Genomic DNA, 18,555 nt, shown 5'->3' with positions numbered 1-18,555 from the left:
GTTGATACTGAGTGGAATCAAGTAAGCAGAAGGTATAGGATTGTATAAAGAATGCCATATTTTGACCCAGAATTACCTGAATATCAGTCTTATTTTTGCAACATCTAAGTTATGATCTAGAACATAATCAAAGGGGGCTTTCTTCAAATTAAAAAAAAGTGATAACCCTTATAATATTGTATTATAGTTTATAATGCTACCAAAAAGGACATAATATGCTTAAGAAGCCCAGTTTTTGGTTTGGCACATAATAGCTACTCAACAAACTCTATTTTCTCCTTCAAATAGATATTAAGAGATTTTAAAAAAAACCTATCAGATAGATGTTAAGACAAATTATCAAGACATATGTGAAGCATTTTCCTATGTATTCATTGTTTTTTCATACAGTCAGGACACAATGATTGGTTTCTGTGAAGTACAAGATACTACCGCATGTACTATGGAGAAACAGAGAGAATGGGATATAGCTCCCACCTCTAAATGGCTCATAACACAATGGTGAGTTGAGACAAAGGTGGAGGTAATCATGGTGAACACTGTATACGTAGATGTAGGGAAATTCAAATACCATGCTTTCATATTCCTGAGGATTGAGGATGCACTTCTGCTTCGAAGATTTTTGAAAGGCTATGGAGTATGGTGCAAACTGAGCTTAGCAGATGCAGATGCTCAGAATGTATTTGGTCCTCACTGCTTTGACTGACAATTTTTAATGCTGAATTCATGAAAATAAGACTTTAAATGGGCATGGCAGCACAATGAATCCATTTTTGTAAAAAACACATTCTTAAGCAATTTACCTTAAATCTTAATTCCTTTATCAGTTAAAAAAAAGTCAGATAGGATTTTGACAGGTCTGACTGGGAGTTGAATGTTTTAGATAAAACATACCACACATGAGAAAGCATATCACATATTCAGAGAAAAATGAAAAAAATATTCAAACAGAGGATGCATTTAGGAAACTTCTATGAGACAAATGTAGAATGGAAGTTGGGATTAGCTTATGTGTCAGGGAGTGGAGGTAGTCAAGAGAATCACGTTGAATTTAATGGAGAAAAGGGAGCCACTTAAGATAGTTGAGACGGCAAGTAACAGGTGACATAATCAGAGCTACATTTCAGATTTTCAAACGGAAGGACTGGAGTTTAAAATAGAATTCTCTGGTGATGCATACATCACCAGAGGTGACTTAGACAAATTCTGAATTAGGATGAGTATTTTAGAATTAAAAATATCAACTGGAAATGATTGGAAACTATCCTTATTGTCTGAAGGATAAAGCTCTACAAAAAATAAATCAGAAAAATGGAACTGGAATTTTATGAGCATCTACATATTGGGCACGTGATGCTACAAGATCACAGTTGAAGGGTTATTAATCACTAGTTCTAATATGAAAATGACAGTATGCATATTGAGGTTTTCTTTAAATAATTGAATAGATGTCAAAATACTAACAAAATTTAGAATCTAGTTATTTAAATAATAAAGCTAAAATTCAAAACTTGCTACATTAAAATGGCTTTTATTTCAAAATAAAATGTCCTTCCACTGACATGAGAATAAGTAAAAAATATGCATAAATGCACAAGAGAAGATAGAATGATACCAAAACATTTTTGGAAGATGGACAGTGTTGGAGAGGTCATACTGAGGAGACAGGTCAAAAGAACCCACAACATGCATGGAGGATCTACATCTGTGGAGTGAGATTGTATTCTCTACGAATTCCTTGGAACTTGGTCCTGAACTTAGAAATGGTAATTATAATAGAATGTAAAAACGTGGTGTGGGACTTAAAACTGGACTTTTTGGGAATTTGAAAGTAGAAAAAGCACTTCTTTTACATACTTCTTTAGTTATGTACTTAACTAAATTACCAGTAGTAGTATTAAGGTAGACCTTTTCATACTGTCAATATTCAGAAATTTTAGCTGCCACAAATCTTTTCTTAAGAGATTACTTAAGGGTTTTCTCAGTAAAATGAGGGAGGAAACAGAAAGCCATAGGATTTAGGAAATAGTAACTAAGAAGACCTATAGGTAAAAAACTTCAGTGCCACAAAGACTGAAATAAGACTAAGCCATCTCTAGTCATAATTATTTCAGAAAGTTGGAGAACTCTCTTAGGGATGGAGTTACAAGGATGTCAATATTGTAACTGAGATGGAGAGAATCTTTTTAAAAAATATATCATGATAATGACAGAGAGTGTTCAGTGGTATTGTGTACAGAATAATGAAAAAGAAGATAGACAAAGGGCAACAATATAATAATATATGTGAAGAAAGATGATTATTGGGGCAGATGAAGGCAGACTAAGGATAGAACCTAGACAGACTATACAAAGAAACAAGAAATATTCTAGATGAAATTTAACATGTTTGATTCAGAAATTATAAAACAAAGAAAGAACACAGCTATAATGTTTTTTCATCATATCTTTTTTTAACAGTGATATTTTTTAAAATGTGGCCCTTTGGGAAAAGCAAAGTTGAACTTGTGTGTGCAACAACAACACAAGTGTATTGAAATTACTATGGAGTGTATCTGTCCAAAAGGAAATATCTTATTAAAGTGTATGCTTACTAAGTTTGATAAAATAGAAAGTGACCAATGAATAATGGTGTCTTCTTTCTATGCACTGTACTGATCCCAGTAAAACAGGAATTTTAACAGAGGATGGGAGCTTTCAGAGAAAAAGACTATATGTCTTGACCCACTTTTTCTACCACTTCTGGGGGAATATATCAGTATGTAGTATTTGAATAAAGGGGCTGACTTAGATAAACAAAAATCCCTGTACAAATCTTAGACACACTCAGAAGCTGCAAAATTCAGTAGGACAACTAACTTGTTCTAAATAAGAGTTCAATTAATGCAACCTAATGCATATGTTAAAACTAATTCATTAGAGGTACTTTACCTGGTAATCTCCAAGATATAATTATAAGGGAAACAAAACTCCTCTACCAACTTAGTGTCTCCAGTTGTGCCTAAGAATTAAACTAATATGAAATAGACTGACACGTCTGTTTGATATGAAAGGACAAATACGCACAAATTTTATCTCATTTTTTTTTTTTTTTGCATACAATGGAAGCCTTCACAGGAAAATGGAAGACTCAAAGAAGCAGTTAGGACAAAAGGATTACGTACATATTTGGTCAAAGAATAATAAGTTGTGGAAGCATGACAAAACAAAGAAGTTTGGGCTAACGCAGTTAATTGTAGAAAAGAAACTAGGAAAGGAAGGGTTGGTTTAGCAAGGTTGGTACATATTTCTCTTGGCCTTGACTCTTCACCTCTGATGATGTGAATCGTGGATTGCATTTAAATTTAACTTCACATGTGAGTATGTGTGTGGAACGAAATGAGAACTTGGTACAGAGGAAGTAACTTTCATGTGGAAATTTCAGCTTCTACTTTAAGAAAAAAGGAAAGTCAGAGTGTTCTTGCTTCTGCTGTTTTTCAAGGGTCTTTAACTCAAATAATTAATATGCCAAAGAGTCATATATTGGGATGGCATGTCTTGAGTGCTGGCACAATCACCCTGGTTGCGTTACTAAAACTAACCAGATCCAGACAGGTAAACACACGAACCTCCACTGTTTTCACACCAATGGTGACTAGTAGTTCTTTCCTTATGCAATATGTCATCAAGGTTTCCTTCAAGTCAAAATTAGAGATACTTTATGGTAGATTCTCACTCTGTCAGGAAGACTACTTCATGATTTTCCAGACCTCATTTTCCTTTGTGATTGCTACTGTGTAACTGTGCAAATGTAAAACTGACTTTTACCTTTTGGTATTGTAAGCTCTACCATATTGTAAGAAATCAAAGATTAAGAGTGCATCTAGAGTTATTGAACCTTTATTTCTACAAAATATATTTCCAAAAGTATTAAAGATGCTGTACTACTTCTTATGTTCTTACTTCTAAGCATACATATACTACTTGTATAAAGAATACCCAGGGAGCTGGGTGCGATGGTGCATGCATATAATTCAAGTGACTTAGGAGGCTGAGACAGGAAGGTTGCAAGTTCAAGGTCTGCTTGGGAAATTTAGCAAATCCCTGTCTCAAAAAAAAAAATAAAAAAGGAATGTAGCTCAGTGGTAGAGGGCCCCTGGGTTCAATCACTAGTGACACACGTGTACCACACACACACAATACTACCCGGGGAATGTTCTAGGGAATATGAATGATTTGCATTCAAGTGTGTGAAAGACTCTAAGGAAATATTCACTATTTAATTTGAAGATATGACTTAAGTCCTACTGACTGAGGTGGTTTTGTTGCTGTAGATTCTGTATTTGGGGCGGACAGCAGAGAATGGAAAGTTGTGTGGATAGAAAGGAGAGAGATTTTTTTTCTTTTTATGAGTCAGTGAGTATTTATGAACACTGATGGAATTTGGCTGTCTTCTTCACTTTTAGCATTACCTTTTTTCCACCCAGGCCAAAAAAATACTTAGACAATCCATTCATCATCTTTCGGTCTAATATATATATTACACATATGGTACCAATGCACAAAGGAGCAGGAATTTTGTGCATTAGTAAAAACAATATCTTTAAAGTCTAAGGAGGAATTTTACTCGAACCTGGAATTATGCATTAGAACAGTAGTTATGTGGTACAATGCTTCCAAAGATATTTCTTAATGATCCCAACCTCAGACTCTTCCTCCTTTGTATAACACTCCTCCTTGAAAGTGGCCTAGAATTAGTGACTTGATCTAAATGAATAGAAGATGGCAAAAGTGATAGGATATCACTTCCATGATTATATTACAGAAGCCTATGACACATCTTTTTGGCCTCTCTCCCTATAGCACTTTCTTGGATTGCATTCTTTAATAAAGCATGCTGTCACTTGTATAGACCCAAGTGGCATAGAACTCCTGGTAGCACCTGCAAAACAGCCAGTGAAGAACAGGGGCCTCAGTTCAACAGCTCCTGAGAGACTGAATCTTGTCAGTGATTATGTGGGTAAAGTTTGGAAGGTTAACCTTCATTTGAGCTTTCAGATGAGAAACAAGTTTATAACCAATACCTTCATTGTAGTTGTGAGAGAGACCCTGAGAAAGAGAACCCACATAAATCATGCCCCAATTACTGACCATCAGAAACAGTAAGACTAGACTCAGGCTACAACTAAGCAATTTTGTCCCTGAACAAATAAAGTCAATTCGGCCTCAACCACTGGCACTGGGGGGAAGCACATGGAAAACCTAGGGATAGGCCCCAGGATCACAGCTCTGCAACACCATATCAAAGAGAAGTTGCCCGAATATCCAGTAACATACTGACCCAGCAGGAAATTGTAAGAGGCTACTCAACAGAAAGCAGCAGATACCAGCCTTAATAGGTGCACAGCCTAAAACATGATTGAAACTAGCAAATGACAAGACATTACTTGGATACTTACGGGAGCTTGCATCAGACTTACTAAGCAGAGGGGATCAACCCCACCATGCACAACCTGGGGCAGTGGAAACTAGTCCAGGTAAACCACCAAAGACCTTTGCTACAGTGCCTCAGAGAGTGGAGGTAGCTGGGGGGATACTACTGCACCAGAAGACACCTGTGGAAAACCCACATCCAGTGTCCCATCTTACACAGACAGCTACCAGGATTTTCACTACCACATAAAGAATCTAGCAGAGGGGAACAGGCAGATCAGTGACCCACAGCAAATGCAGAAACAGTGAGACAATAAATGTGCATTATTTTAAGGAGCTAATTTTTGGAGAAACATGTTATAAGGCAACAGGTAATTAATACAGTGTATAATTAATTCATATCCCGAAATTATTAAAACATTCATCTCTTCCTGTAGGATCATTTTCAAATAGAGTACAAACTTTTAGGTTTTTAACCCCTTTGGACCGCAAGTCCCTTAATATATTACATTTTTCTGATTCTTCTGGAAATGTCTCCATTCATTCTCTTCAAATCTTTAACTTCCTCTTTCTTTAGGTATGTGCTTGCCGAAGATATTTATTGAATTTTTTTTTCAAATTCAGTAAGCAGCTCCAAGTTGGCATCAATTAGAATAAACCTTCCTGAAATAATGTTATTATATTGAAATATTACTTTACATTACTTTACATAGGTGTGGAACTGAGTGAGAAATACACTATAGACAACACAAAACAAACTTTGATAAGATATATATATGTATATATACATATATATACATATACATATATATAGTGTGTGTGTGTGTATATGTGTGTGTGTGTGTGTGTGTGTGTGTGTGTGTGTGTGTGGTATTTTGTTTATTTACTTATTTTTTCCTGAGTATCTATGTTCAAGGTTGGAAAGGAAAGGTTGGGATTGAGACAAATGGAGTTTTATTTTCAAAGAAAAAAATTGAAAAGTAGAGATCAGTTTTTAAAATTCTTGCACTACCTTTTATTTTCTAATACATTACTTTGTTCTTGTATATAATACCTACTTTTTTTAAAGTCACTTAGAAAATAATCATCTTTCTCTAGAATGTCACTGCAGTGTAAGGCAACTCCATGATTTTTTTTCTCTACTAAATAAAGGCATCTGCAGGACTATTGGGCCCTTTCCAGTCTCAACCTTAGAGTCTTTATGATATTGACATTTCTTCCAGCAACTTGGAGAACATTCTGTACCAGAAATGTTGCATCCACTTAGAACGCATCTTTTCTGACTGTTCTTTGAGGTGGGGACAAGTTTGGCCTACTCAGTATTCATTCCACATGCACTTGGTGTCTGAAAAGTATCCAGCATGTGTTTAGGGGAGTAGAGTTGTGTTTCCTCCCTCATGACACAATCTCAATGTTTGTTTCACAAGGTGTTCTGGTTATAGGTTCCTCAAAATTTCATATGTCTGATATGTTTTAATATTCCTTTTCACATTTATCCCAGCATTAAAAAAGGGATTTTAATGTGTAATTTGCAGCATTGTACATATACTGTCTTTCTGAAAAACACTGCTTTTGAAATTTCCAGTACAAAATGTTAAAAAATCACCATAAATCTCTGTAGATCTATGCAAGTGTACTTACAAACCCAGAATGAGGATTGGAGAATGTGGTTATCTCTTTTTCTCCCTCCAGGACTTTGGGACCTTCACTGGTTTCAGAGCCAACAGGAATTTGGTTAATAAACAAAATAGACAGAATATCACTTATAATAAAGCCTATTCTATAATAAGATGCATATGAAAATCTGATTTCTACAGGAAGGTGTCCATATTTAATCAAGGACAATTATGGAGCACATAGTTCTTAACAAACAAGTATATATGGTCATAGCATTAAATCTTTTCTGTCCAACCTCAATAAAAATGCTTTAGCACTCAATTGGCACCTCATTAACAAATAATTAAAGCCTCAAAGAATGTAAATTTACATTTAGTTGCATTAAGTAACTCAGTGCTTTTAATGCTTTGCTCTTAGTAGCCTTCTACATACGAATTTTACTACAGTTATTCCTCTTGCCAAGTAAAATGTCAGGAAGCTAAGAGTTATTAGAGCATTCTAATTGAAATTTGAAAACTAATTAGAATGTGTGTTCCTATTTAGGAGCTGCTGAACTAAAAACTCAGAAGCAAAAATAAATCACTATATTTATACTGTAACTGTCATATATTCTTAAAATTAAAACCAAACGTGAGAATTTTGATTTACAACATAACCAAAAATATATACCAAAGCACTTTAAACTTCTTCAAAAAGTTGTGAAGATATTTTCAAAACTAAATAGAAATAAAATCTGCTTTTCCTGGGATAAACTAACAAGTAAAATAGCAAGTAGTAGAATTTTAACAACATTATATGGAAAATATGGTGACACTGGCCAATATCAGCAGTTTCATTCACAGGAATTGCATGGGATTAAACTTTTGCAAAGAAAAACTTGGCAGGCAAAGTTGTCAAACTCTTTCCAAAAATCAACTGACAAAGAAAACACACACACACACATACACACAAACACACACACACACACACATGAGCTCATGTGCACACATATAGTCAAGAAAATTCTGTTATCCCCAAACCTCAATTACAAAGACACATGAGTCAGAAGACACAATGTGAGATTCTGTGACTATTTGAGCATATGTTAAAAATATTTTTTAAAAAGCACAATAATGCTTATATTTTGCAATATAGTTATCCCTAAGGGTTTCTTATGTTTAAGATGCTTGACATTTGAGTATCATGGAAAAAAAAATCCACAAATATGAGAGATTACTGCATTCTTTTTGCACATAATGTCTAAACTCACTTAGGAAAGAACTGAGCCTCTTCTTTCAAGTCATGGTTATTCTCCATCTACCGAAAAAAGCCACAGTGTACGCTTGTCATTTTCTCTGCCCAAGTTGTATGAAACATTCATTAAACCCAGTTAAGAAGTACTTATTTATTGCAAGTGTTCTCTGTTTCAGGGACTATTCAGTGGACCAAATCCACAGAAATTCCTGACTTTCTGGAGGTTACATTCTAGTTGGGATTTGGTTGCGGGGGTTGGGGTGGAATGGGCAGTATCTAAAAAATAAATTTCAGTTCACATTAATCCTCAGTTTTCCAAACTGGCTTTTCAGGTAGTTGGCCATTCACCAGGCAAATACCAGATGTTGCAGCTACAGTGAAGGAGCTCTCCAAGGCGGAGTGATAATAAAATAAGAATATATTTTAAAATAAGATATAAGCTAAAAAAGAGGTGCTTTCTTTACTCCCCAAATGGTGCAATTCCAGAGATTTTTGCTTGAGATATGTGAAGAGCAGGAGTCAGCTTGACCATCGCTGGTGAAGGAAACCTGGAGATACAGCCACATAGGGTAGCCTACTCTGCTACAGTGTTTGCTTCCTGCCTGGAGGGTGAACAGACTTAGACATAGAAACTGGAGAGATCCACAAGATGTCCTAGGAGTGAGGAAGGTAAATGATCTCCAGTCAGAGAATGTCAAGTCATAGTTCCTAGGGACAGGAGTGTGCTGAAGAACCCAGTCACCAATCAAGACTGACAATAGGCAGAGGCAGCAACTTTCATAGTAAAATTGACTTGCAATGCCTCCCTACACTCCAACCCTACCTAGTAGGACTATAGGAGAAAGGAGGGGAAACCTTGCTGGGTGAGGCAAGAGAAATGACTATATTTACTGGAACACTAACCTCCCATCTGTAAGAAGGCCAGAGCAGACAAGGATAGGCATATATTTTAGGCTTCAAGGTTAAACCAAGTTCAAAGTTTTATCCTGTCCCAAGCACTGGCCATATTAACAATGATTAACGTAACTCGATTTAAACATTTTAAATGGGTCTTGTCTTTTTCCTTATTCTTAATATGTATCTACTCCCAGCATAGATGGATTTTCTGACTTTCTTTCCAATACCCAGTAACAGTCAGATTATCTCAGTTACAAGTTTCTCATGGAAAGTAACACAGCAACTGCATTTGGCCTAATGATGCCCTAGTGGCTTGAAATGGTGACTGTGCCTTCCCAAATACCCAATATCTACTCTGGAAGCATCTGGTTGGCGATGGCTGTATATGCATGTGATTAGGAAGTAAACTGCTGACACATTAGCTCAGTGTGTTTTCATGATCAATACTGATCACTTCAGCAAAATGGATCATATGTTAAACAGTACAGAGTTTAAAGAAGACCATGTGAACCATAGTGTAGGAGCAAGTTTCAGTCATTTAGCATGCAGAGACAAAGATGAAGCCTAATAGAGCTCAAAATGAGCCCTGATGCATTTTCACATAATAGATCTTACCTGCAAACATTTTAATAAGCATCCTGACTTTCAATAATTTTGGTATTTATATAAATTACAAGAACAGAGTGAAATCAGTACAAATAATATTATCTTTTTAAAGCTGTGCTCTTGCTGGTAAGACATCTGTAGGAACACCCCATTAGCTGTTGTATAGAACTCCATAAGATGAATGTGGAAATACCACTTGGAGACAACTGTTAAGAATCTTCACTCACAGACTCTTGCTTCCTTTGGCACAGTGCTGTATAACTTTGAGCTGACCTTGAAATTTATGGTCTGGCACAAATAGTCATTAAACTGGGAACAGCTTGTGCAATGGATTGATAGCAAATGGTACCCAGTAATGTGCTAGCAGTGGGAAGAAATAAAAATATCCAATTTAGTTTTAATTCTGGAGTAGAGAATGGACTGTGATTTTGAGAAGTTGTCACAAAGTTGAATGCCAGTTCTTGGAAAAAAGACAATGATTGTGATCTGCTAGGTGTATTTAAACTGGAGACTAGAAGCAGGGTGTTTTGATTGACCTATGAACAGCTGGAAGGCAAGAAAGCATTATACTGACCTTCATCAGGTATGCTGTCATAAATTTATGAATTGATTCCTTTCTCCTTAAGCTCTGTGGAGCAAAGGGAAGCAAATTATGCCTTTCTTTTATCTACTGAAACACCACACCCTCTTAATGGAAGCATATCTGAACTTTGAAGCAGTTTATACGCTGATGACACAAAGAATCATAAAATTTAAATTGATCCCAAAGTAGCACAGGTTAATATTTATCTCTTGAGGTTCTTAAAGATTTCTGTACTATTAAACAGTTTTGTATTTGATTAATATGGATTTTTCCATATTATCTCATAATGTATATGAAAATTTGGCATACTTCTCAGATTTGTATTACTGTAATGAAATACTTGAGGCTGTTAACTTATAAAGAGAACAGGTTCATTTAGCTCATCATTCTGGAGGTTCCAGTCCAAGATGGAGCAATCCCATTGCTTTGGGCATCTGGTGAGGGCACTGGAGAGCAATGGTGGAGAGAACACATCAGAACAAACTGCTCATGTCATGAGCCAAAAAGAAGAAAGATAGGTCCAGTGGTGTTCTTGCAGTGGCTTCTGAGGGTACATCTTCAATGACTTAAAGAACTTGCACTAGGTCCCATCTCCCACAGATTCTGTCACCTCCAAATGGTGCCATCCTGGGAACCAAGTCTTTAATATGTAGACCTTTAGGAGACACACATCCAAACTACAGCATTTGGTAAATAAATGATCTATACCACAAATAACAAGGGAACCATAAACAATACTAATATACTGAAAAGAAAATGTTAAGTGGATTATTAACCACTCCTGAGAAGGATCTGCTAGCAAAACCTTATTACTGACACAAGTGCAGTGATTTATTGGTAGCTGTGTGTACTCAATTCAAGGGCAGGACAGCTATATTTGATGGAGATTCCCTTTTTCTGACATTCCTGCTGGAACTGTTGAATGCCAAAATGAGGCTAAAGTCCAAAGAGACAGAATCATGGACAGACAGAGCCATGAGTGGACAGAAAACAGAAAAGTCAATGGTGGAAATCTAGGGTGGAGATCCATGAATTGGGGCCACACAGGTCTTTAGAGCCAGGTTAGGCTAGAAATTCCTTCTACTTCCAACTTCCTTGTGACTCAGTTCTAATCCATGAATTTTTAAAAACATTTCAAAAAATCTTGGATGAATTAGAAAATTCAACACAAAAGTGAGAGAAGAAAATCAGAGGAAAATGCTTCAATTTTTATCCTTTTCATTATGGAACCACAAAGGAACATTAGACTTGATCTGATTCAACATTTCCAAAACTTAGGTCCACTAATCTGGCTTCCCAAGAAACAGTCTACAAAATTTAAGACAGATTTCCAGAACTTAAATTCAGTACCTCCTGGGTGTTTCCTAGTATTATCTTTTTAGAGATAGTCAACACTTCTAAAGTCAATCACCAGCCATGTTTCTGTGAAGTACCCTATTTTGCATATGAGAAGACTGGGGCACAGTATTTTCAAATGTCCTGCCCTAACTACACAATTAATATGTGGAAGAACTTGAAAGAAACTAGTTTCCCCTAGTTTCAAGTTCTTTTTCCAACTGACCAATTTATTGTTTCTACAAGTGCTTAGTATTCTTATTAGCAGAATAGGATTTGCTAATTCTTAAGGTCTATATTATACCATCATTACACTCTTTTCTATTATTACTCTCCCTCCTATCAAAGGGGAAAGTAAATACAAAGTGTCAAGAGTTACACACTGTCAAAGAAATGCTTGTAATAAATTACCATTTCCCTCAGTTGTTAGTTTATGATGCCAGAAAAGCAAAGAGAAGGTTCTAGAAAGAATCATCAATATTGTGTGTGCCATATATTTATTTATAGTTATGATTTGTAAAGAAATTATAACTTTCAGTTTTTTTAAGAGAATGCTATCAACTGGATTTAAAACTACCATAAATCAATGCTATTTTACAATTGGATTGAATACAAAGCGGAGCTATTTTTTAAAGTCATAGTAACACATAATGTGTATATTCTTTAAATAAGTAACTTAGTAACTGTACTTTCAAGCTATTTCTGTAAATACCTTAACCCAAAGATATTTTGACTCTTTTAAAGAGTTACTTATCATAGTTTTCTGGCTTATATGCTCTTTTTAAAAAAAATATTTTGATATGTTGTGTAAATTTTGTTTAGCCAGATAGAATTAAATGATTCAATAGATGTATCCTGGTCTCTACTTTCCAGGTAACTTTGCTGCAAGTGTACTGAAGTATATGAAAGAATGAAAATAAAAATATAATTATAAAAGATTGGGTCAAAGTAGAAGCAAGTGTGTTGATACGTCTGTTGAAAGTCTCTGTTGCTTAGCTCATCAAAGAATTTTTGCATAGACTTTTGAAAGAACTGCAATTAAAGCAAATGGAGACAAAAATAAGTGCAACAAAGGATAAATGTATCAAAATGAGTACTCACTTTTTTTAGGAAAGGAAAATTAGTAGTCTACCCCATATTTTCCAAAGACTATGTGCTTGTTAACACTTTCTCATGAACGTGGGATGTCAATGAGAACATTTAAGTGTTCTTTCCATCCCTGGTGTCTCTTCCTCCTTGATGGCAAAGCAATCTGATTGGTCTATGCTTGGTATTTACTGGACAATTTCTACAGTTGGTAGGTCATTATATCAAAGGGAAATGAAGGAGTGTTACTCTTTGGCTCCACAGAACTGTTCTTATTGGAGTAACTTTTATCTGAGATGTTGTGAGACAAAATGAAGTAACTGAAGTTTTCTAAAGTGGAGTTGGGAGGTAAGGGGAGGACTGCACTCCCATCTCCTGAAGGTCAAACCACAGAATGTTCCGACAGACTTGGACAAACAACTAAAGTCAGCATCCGCTCAGCAGTTTCCCACTGGGAGTACCCTGCTCAACCAATTGGAACAGGTTTGCAGTTTAGAATTTCTGCTCATCCAATGAACCACCTCTGAAAACAGCTATCGTTGGAAATTCCCTATAAACACCTCTCCTGCTTGCCTTACAGGACACTGTTCTGGGCTACTTTTGATTCATTGTACCAAATTGTAATTCTTTGTTTCTCACATAAATTCTATTTATTTGGTCTCCATGTCCACACACACATATATATATAGTTTAGTTAACAATGTCCAGCATAACAAGTTTTCGTGTACATGCACAGACATGACAAATGCCTGACACTTACTTGCCCAGAAGGACAGGAAAGTAGCCAGTTTCAGAGGGGCACAAACTAGGTAATATTCTAGGCATTGTTCTAAAGATTTTACAAGATGTATTAAAAATAAATGCCTTACAAAAATGAAATCAATCCTTGCTAAAACCAATGAGGTTAATATGATTATTATTTCTATTTTAAAGATAAAGGAACTGAGTCAGGATGACTCTTCTAAGGTTTGAGCATTAAAGGGCTACAAGCTGGGTAGCCCTGGTATTCTAGATTTCTGCCAAGGTAGTATACAAACCTTGATGAATGCTCTCCCCCAGAGATACAGATGTCAAATTCTTCAAATTTAGTAAAGGAAATCATTCTAATCTCTAGAAATTGATCCAAGGGTTTACAACAAGTTTGGAGGCATTTATTCATCAAATTTGATGTAACTCCATGAAAATAGTGATAAATTCAGCATTATTCCTGGGCTTCACCCCATCCCCTGATTCCAGTTCTGGGTCATAGATAAACCATTCTAGGGGGGTTCTGAAGTGTTCTAAGCAGTGTCCCAGCTTCCTGTTCCTGCTCAGTTTGGAAACTCTAGGCAGGTCATCTGGGGAATAATGCAGTCCCTCATTACCTCAGAGACGTTTGTCACTATTTTCAGTGTATTTGCTGCCTGTCAACTTTCTCAGATCCTATTTCCCCAAGCTCTGGGTTGCAGAAGACCTGTACCAGGCTGTGTCCTTCATTCCTCTTGCATAATAATACAGAGGTTCTGCCTAAAGGATAATTGAGCTAAAAACACAACAGCACCCTGCCCTGCCAAGTTTAACTATTTAAGTAACTCCATTGGTAATTCTGGCATTTAAATAAAGTACATTTCAATCACACTTTATGGTATACCCAGTGCCGTTCAACCCACCAAGTATGCTTTGAAATTGCTCCCTGTGGTCTATCCTACTTGTTAAAATCACGAGGGAAGATCACATTTATTGACTTCTTATCCTAACACTGAGTACATTCCTTATTTTAATGTCAAATCACCATTAAAGCTTTCAGACCAAGACAAATGAAATAATTATATATTAATGCACACAAGTAGGCAAGAGCTTCATAAAATCAAACAAGAAGAAGAAATACTGGTTAGGCAAAACGTATTCAGTTTTGTCTCAAACTGAGTGCGGGAGTTTGAATTAAAAACTGTGGCTGTGCCACATGGTAGAGAAAGAATTGATCTATATGATCTATTAAGGTTTTATCTGGTCCATAATACAATCACTGTGGTATTGGGAAGGAATTACTTGCTTGTTTTTATGTGATGCATATTTTATTTAATGACTTTAAGTTATCTTAGCCAGTTCCAGCAATTTTTCCCAGTTACTTATAAATGTAGGTGAACTGTCAGTCATAAAATCTTTCATGTCACAATTAATAGATACTTTTAAACAGGGCTGAAAAATCTCATATGATTAAACTACATACATTTCTCATATTTTAAAAAAATTCTTAACATAAATGTTAAGACAATAATTCTCACATAGAACCCATAGCTCAGTCTATTTAAAGCTAAAATGTTTACAATTCAAAAGTCACTAACATTTTGTTTAATGGGCCTTTGTAATTAGATGTGGGCACAAATGAAAAGAAGTACAGCTGATTTAGGATTGACCTGAAGGGTACAAAAAAAGGCATATATCCTTCAGCTTATTTGGACATAATAAAAACCATTTTGCAGATAGAAGTTGGCTGGTAAAACATGTTTGGTGGGAATATAGAGAACAAGGGGCTGAAGAGGAGTCAGTGATACATAGAGTGTATCTGAAGACAATCAAATAATTATCAAGTTCAAACAAAATAACTGCAAGGTTATAAAACAGTTTGGCAACTCTCAAAAAAAGTCAGACAGAGTTCCTATATGACCCAGTGATTCTGCTCCTAATTTTGGGGGTCTACTCAAGAGAATTGAAAGTAAATGTTTAATAAAAAGTTAGTACCCATGAAGAGGGATTTCTGGAGAAATGACAGAATATTAAGCATCAGGAATCTGTATGCCTGCAGAGACAACAATTGTAAAGAACAGACTCTCTGATATAACTATTGAAACTCTGGAGTCTATTGAGGGCTTGAAAAGTCCAGGAAAAAACTTGGATGGTGTATGACATTTAGTTTCAGTCAATTTCAGCAATTAGTACAATAAAAGCTCCCCATCCCCCATGGAAGACAGCTTTGCTCATGTTTCTTAGAAACCTGTATACAGTTTTGGGGACCAATGTGAGCCAAAGGACTCTGTCATTCAAATATTAGATATCTGTGCTTGGATCATTTATTGTTGCTTCTGATCCTGTAGGTACAAAAAGACATAGAGTCATTATCATTATACCTTTCTCCATTGGTGCAAGTCCACACCATTCTGGCTAAAGTGACTCTCAGATTACTTAGAGGACTAGCCATTTCCACCCCTCATTCCTCTCTTTTTTTCCTTTCAAAAATTAGACATTAAAGACTAGGATGTTCAAAAGCAACTTCATACATGTGGAAAATTAGAAAGTGATTGTGCATGTCTGGGAAAGGCATAGGCTTGGAAAAGACTTGAGAAAACCCTGAGTTTACACCTCAGGCTGATGTTTCACAGAAAGGTAGCCTACAACAACATAAAAGAAAATAATAAGCAAAACCAATAAAAAAAAAGCCATTAAAACTTTGGGAAGAGGGAGAATCTCATTTTAAAGGTAGTATTTTATTACATTCCAGTTTTCAACAATAATATGACAAAATCACAAGGTATGTAAAGAAAGAGGGAAATATGGCCCATTCAAAATAAATACAAATCTACAGAAACTGTCTTTGGAAAGACTGGATCGCAGATCTGCTAGACAAAAATACTAAAAGGATTATCTTAAAGGTGCCCAAAGAGCTAAAGGAAGATGCGGAGAAAGTTTAGAAAATAATGCACAAACAAAATAGAAAGATACAAAAAAAAGAGAGCAAAAACCTAAAAAAAATATGGAACTTAATAAAACAATAAAAAATTCATTAGAAATATTCAAAGGGAGATTTTAACAAGCAGTAGAAAGAATCAGTGAACGTAAGGATAGGACAATGGAAATGATCAAATCCAAGGTACAGAGAGAAAAGCAGGAAAACAGCACAGTGCCTAAGGGACCATCAAATGATATAATATGTGCATTGTGGGAGCTGTGGATGGAGAAGAGAGAAAGACAAGAGCAGGAAGAACATTTGAAGTACTGATTATTGAAAACTCTTCAAATACAATGAAAGACATAAATACAAACATTCAAGAAGCTCATCAAACTCCAAGAAAGGGGAATTTAGAGACCTAAAGCAGGGCACATAATTTTAGAGACAAAGGAAAAAAATCTTTAATTTTAGAGACAAAGGAAAAAAATCTTAAAAGCAGCAAGAAAGTCTCCTCATAAAATTCTGGAGGCCAGGATCTTGTGGTCAAATTTAATAAAAATGCTCAAAGAAGAGGAATCAACCCAAAAGTCCCCATCTAGCAAAATTTCCATTTCAAAATTTTCATTAATATATTTACATGTCAAAAAATAAATAAATAGGGGCGATCCAAGATGGCGGCCTAGAGGGAGACTGCACCCCCAGTCGCTCCAGAACCCAGGAGTTAAGAAGGGGAGGCATTGAGAGACTCGGACTGAAGTGGAGCCACGGGTGAGTCTGCCCACTGGGTAAAGCTCGGCCCGGGTGGCAGGCCCAGATAGAGGTGGCTTATCGGAGCCGGGCAGGGCAGCTAGAGTCATCCACAGGCAGTCCTGCGCACTCCGGCGGTGGGCCCCGCCCACACAGCCAGCTTCTCCAGGTTCTCGGAACGGAACTGGCCCGCTAGTGAGAGCCTGTCTGAACAGAGCAGGCTCCGAGTCCCGGAGCCCCTGCAGTGCAGTGTACTCCTGCAAAGAACCAGCGGAGAGCCTCGATCTGCAGTCAGCCTCAGGGATAAGGGCAGGGCAGCCGGAGACCTCTTCAGGCGGCTCTGCCCACTCCGGCTGCGGGCTCTCTTCACGGGGCGATCCAAGATGGCGGCCTAGAGGGAGACTGCACCCCCGGTCGCTCCACAACCCAGGAGTTAAGAAGGGGAGGCATTGAGAGACTCGGACTGAAGTGGAGCCACGGGTGAGTCTGCCCACTGGGTAAAGCTCAGCCCGGGTGGCAGGCCCAGATAGAGGTGGCTTAGCAGAGCCGGGCAGGGCAGCTTGAGTCTTCCCAAGGTAGTCTTCCACACTCCGGCAGTGGGCTCTTCCCACACGGCCAGCTGCACGGTGCAGGCCCACAGTGAGAGCATTTCCGCACAGAACCAGTTCCAAAACGTGGAACCAGTAGGGGGCTAGGGGCAGTATTCTTCGAATGAGCTGCTTTATCAGATTCCTCCAAGACATCAGGCTACTGAAGGCTGGGAGGTGATACACTGGAAATCTACTGGGACACTATAAGCCAATAGTGGAAAACTGCAATATCTCAGGGTCCCACTGACAACTGACCATTATGAGAAAACAAGGGAAGAAAATGTCCGAAACAAACCTAGATACTACATCAATAAAACCCAATGACAGCAGAGCAGAAGAAATGTCAGAAAGGGAGTTCAGAATGTACGTAATTAAAACGATCAGGGAAGCAAATGAGGAGATGAAAGAGCAAATGCAGGCATTGAAGGAGGAGATGAAAGAGCAAATGCAGGCATTAAATGATCACACCAATCAACAGTTAAAAGACCAAATACGGGAAGCAAGAGATCATTTCAATAAAGAGTTAGAGATACTGAAAAAAAAACCAAACTGAAATCCTTGAAATGAAGGAAACAATAAACCAAGTTAAAAACTCCATAGAAAGCATAACCAATAGGATAGAACACCTGGAAGACAGAACCTCAGACATTGAAGACAAAATATTTAACCTTGAAAACAAAGTGGAACAAACAGAGAAGATGGTAAGAAATCATGAACAGAATCTCCAAGAACTATGGGATATCATGAAAAGGCCAAATTTGAGAATTATTGGGATTGAGGAAGGCTTAGAGAAACAAACCAAA

Source organism: Sciurus carolinensis, chromosome 1 (assembly GCF_902686445.1).
Source record: "Sciurus carolinensis chromosome 1, mSciCar1.2, whole genome shotgun sequence".
Taxonomy (NCBI): Eukaryota; Metazoa; Chordata; class Mammalia; order Rodentia; family Sciuridae; genus Sciurus; species Sciurus carolinensis.
Note: the sequence above shows the minus strand (reverse complement) of the source record.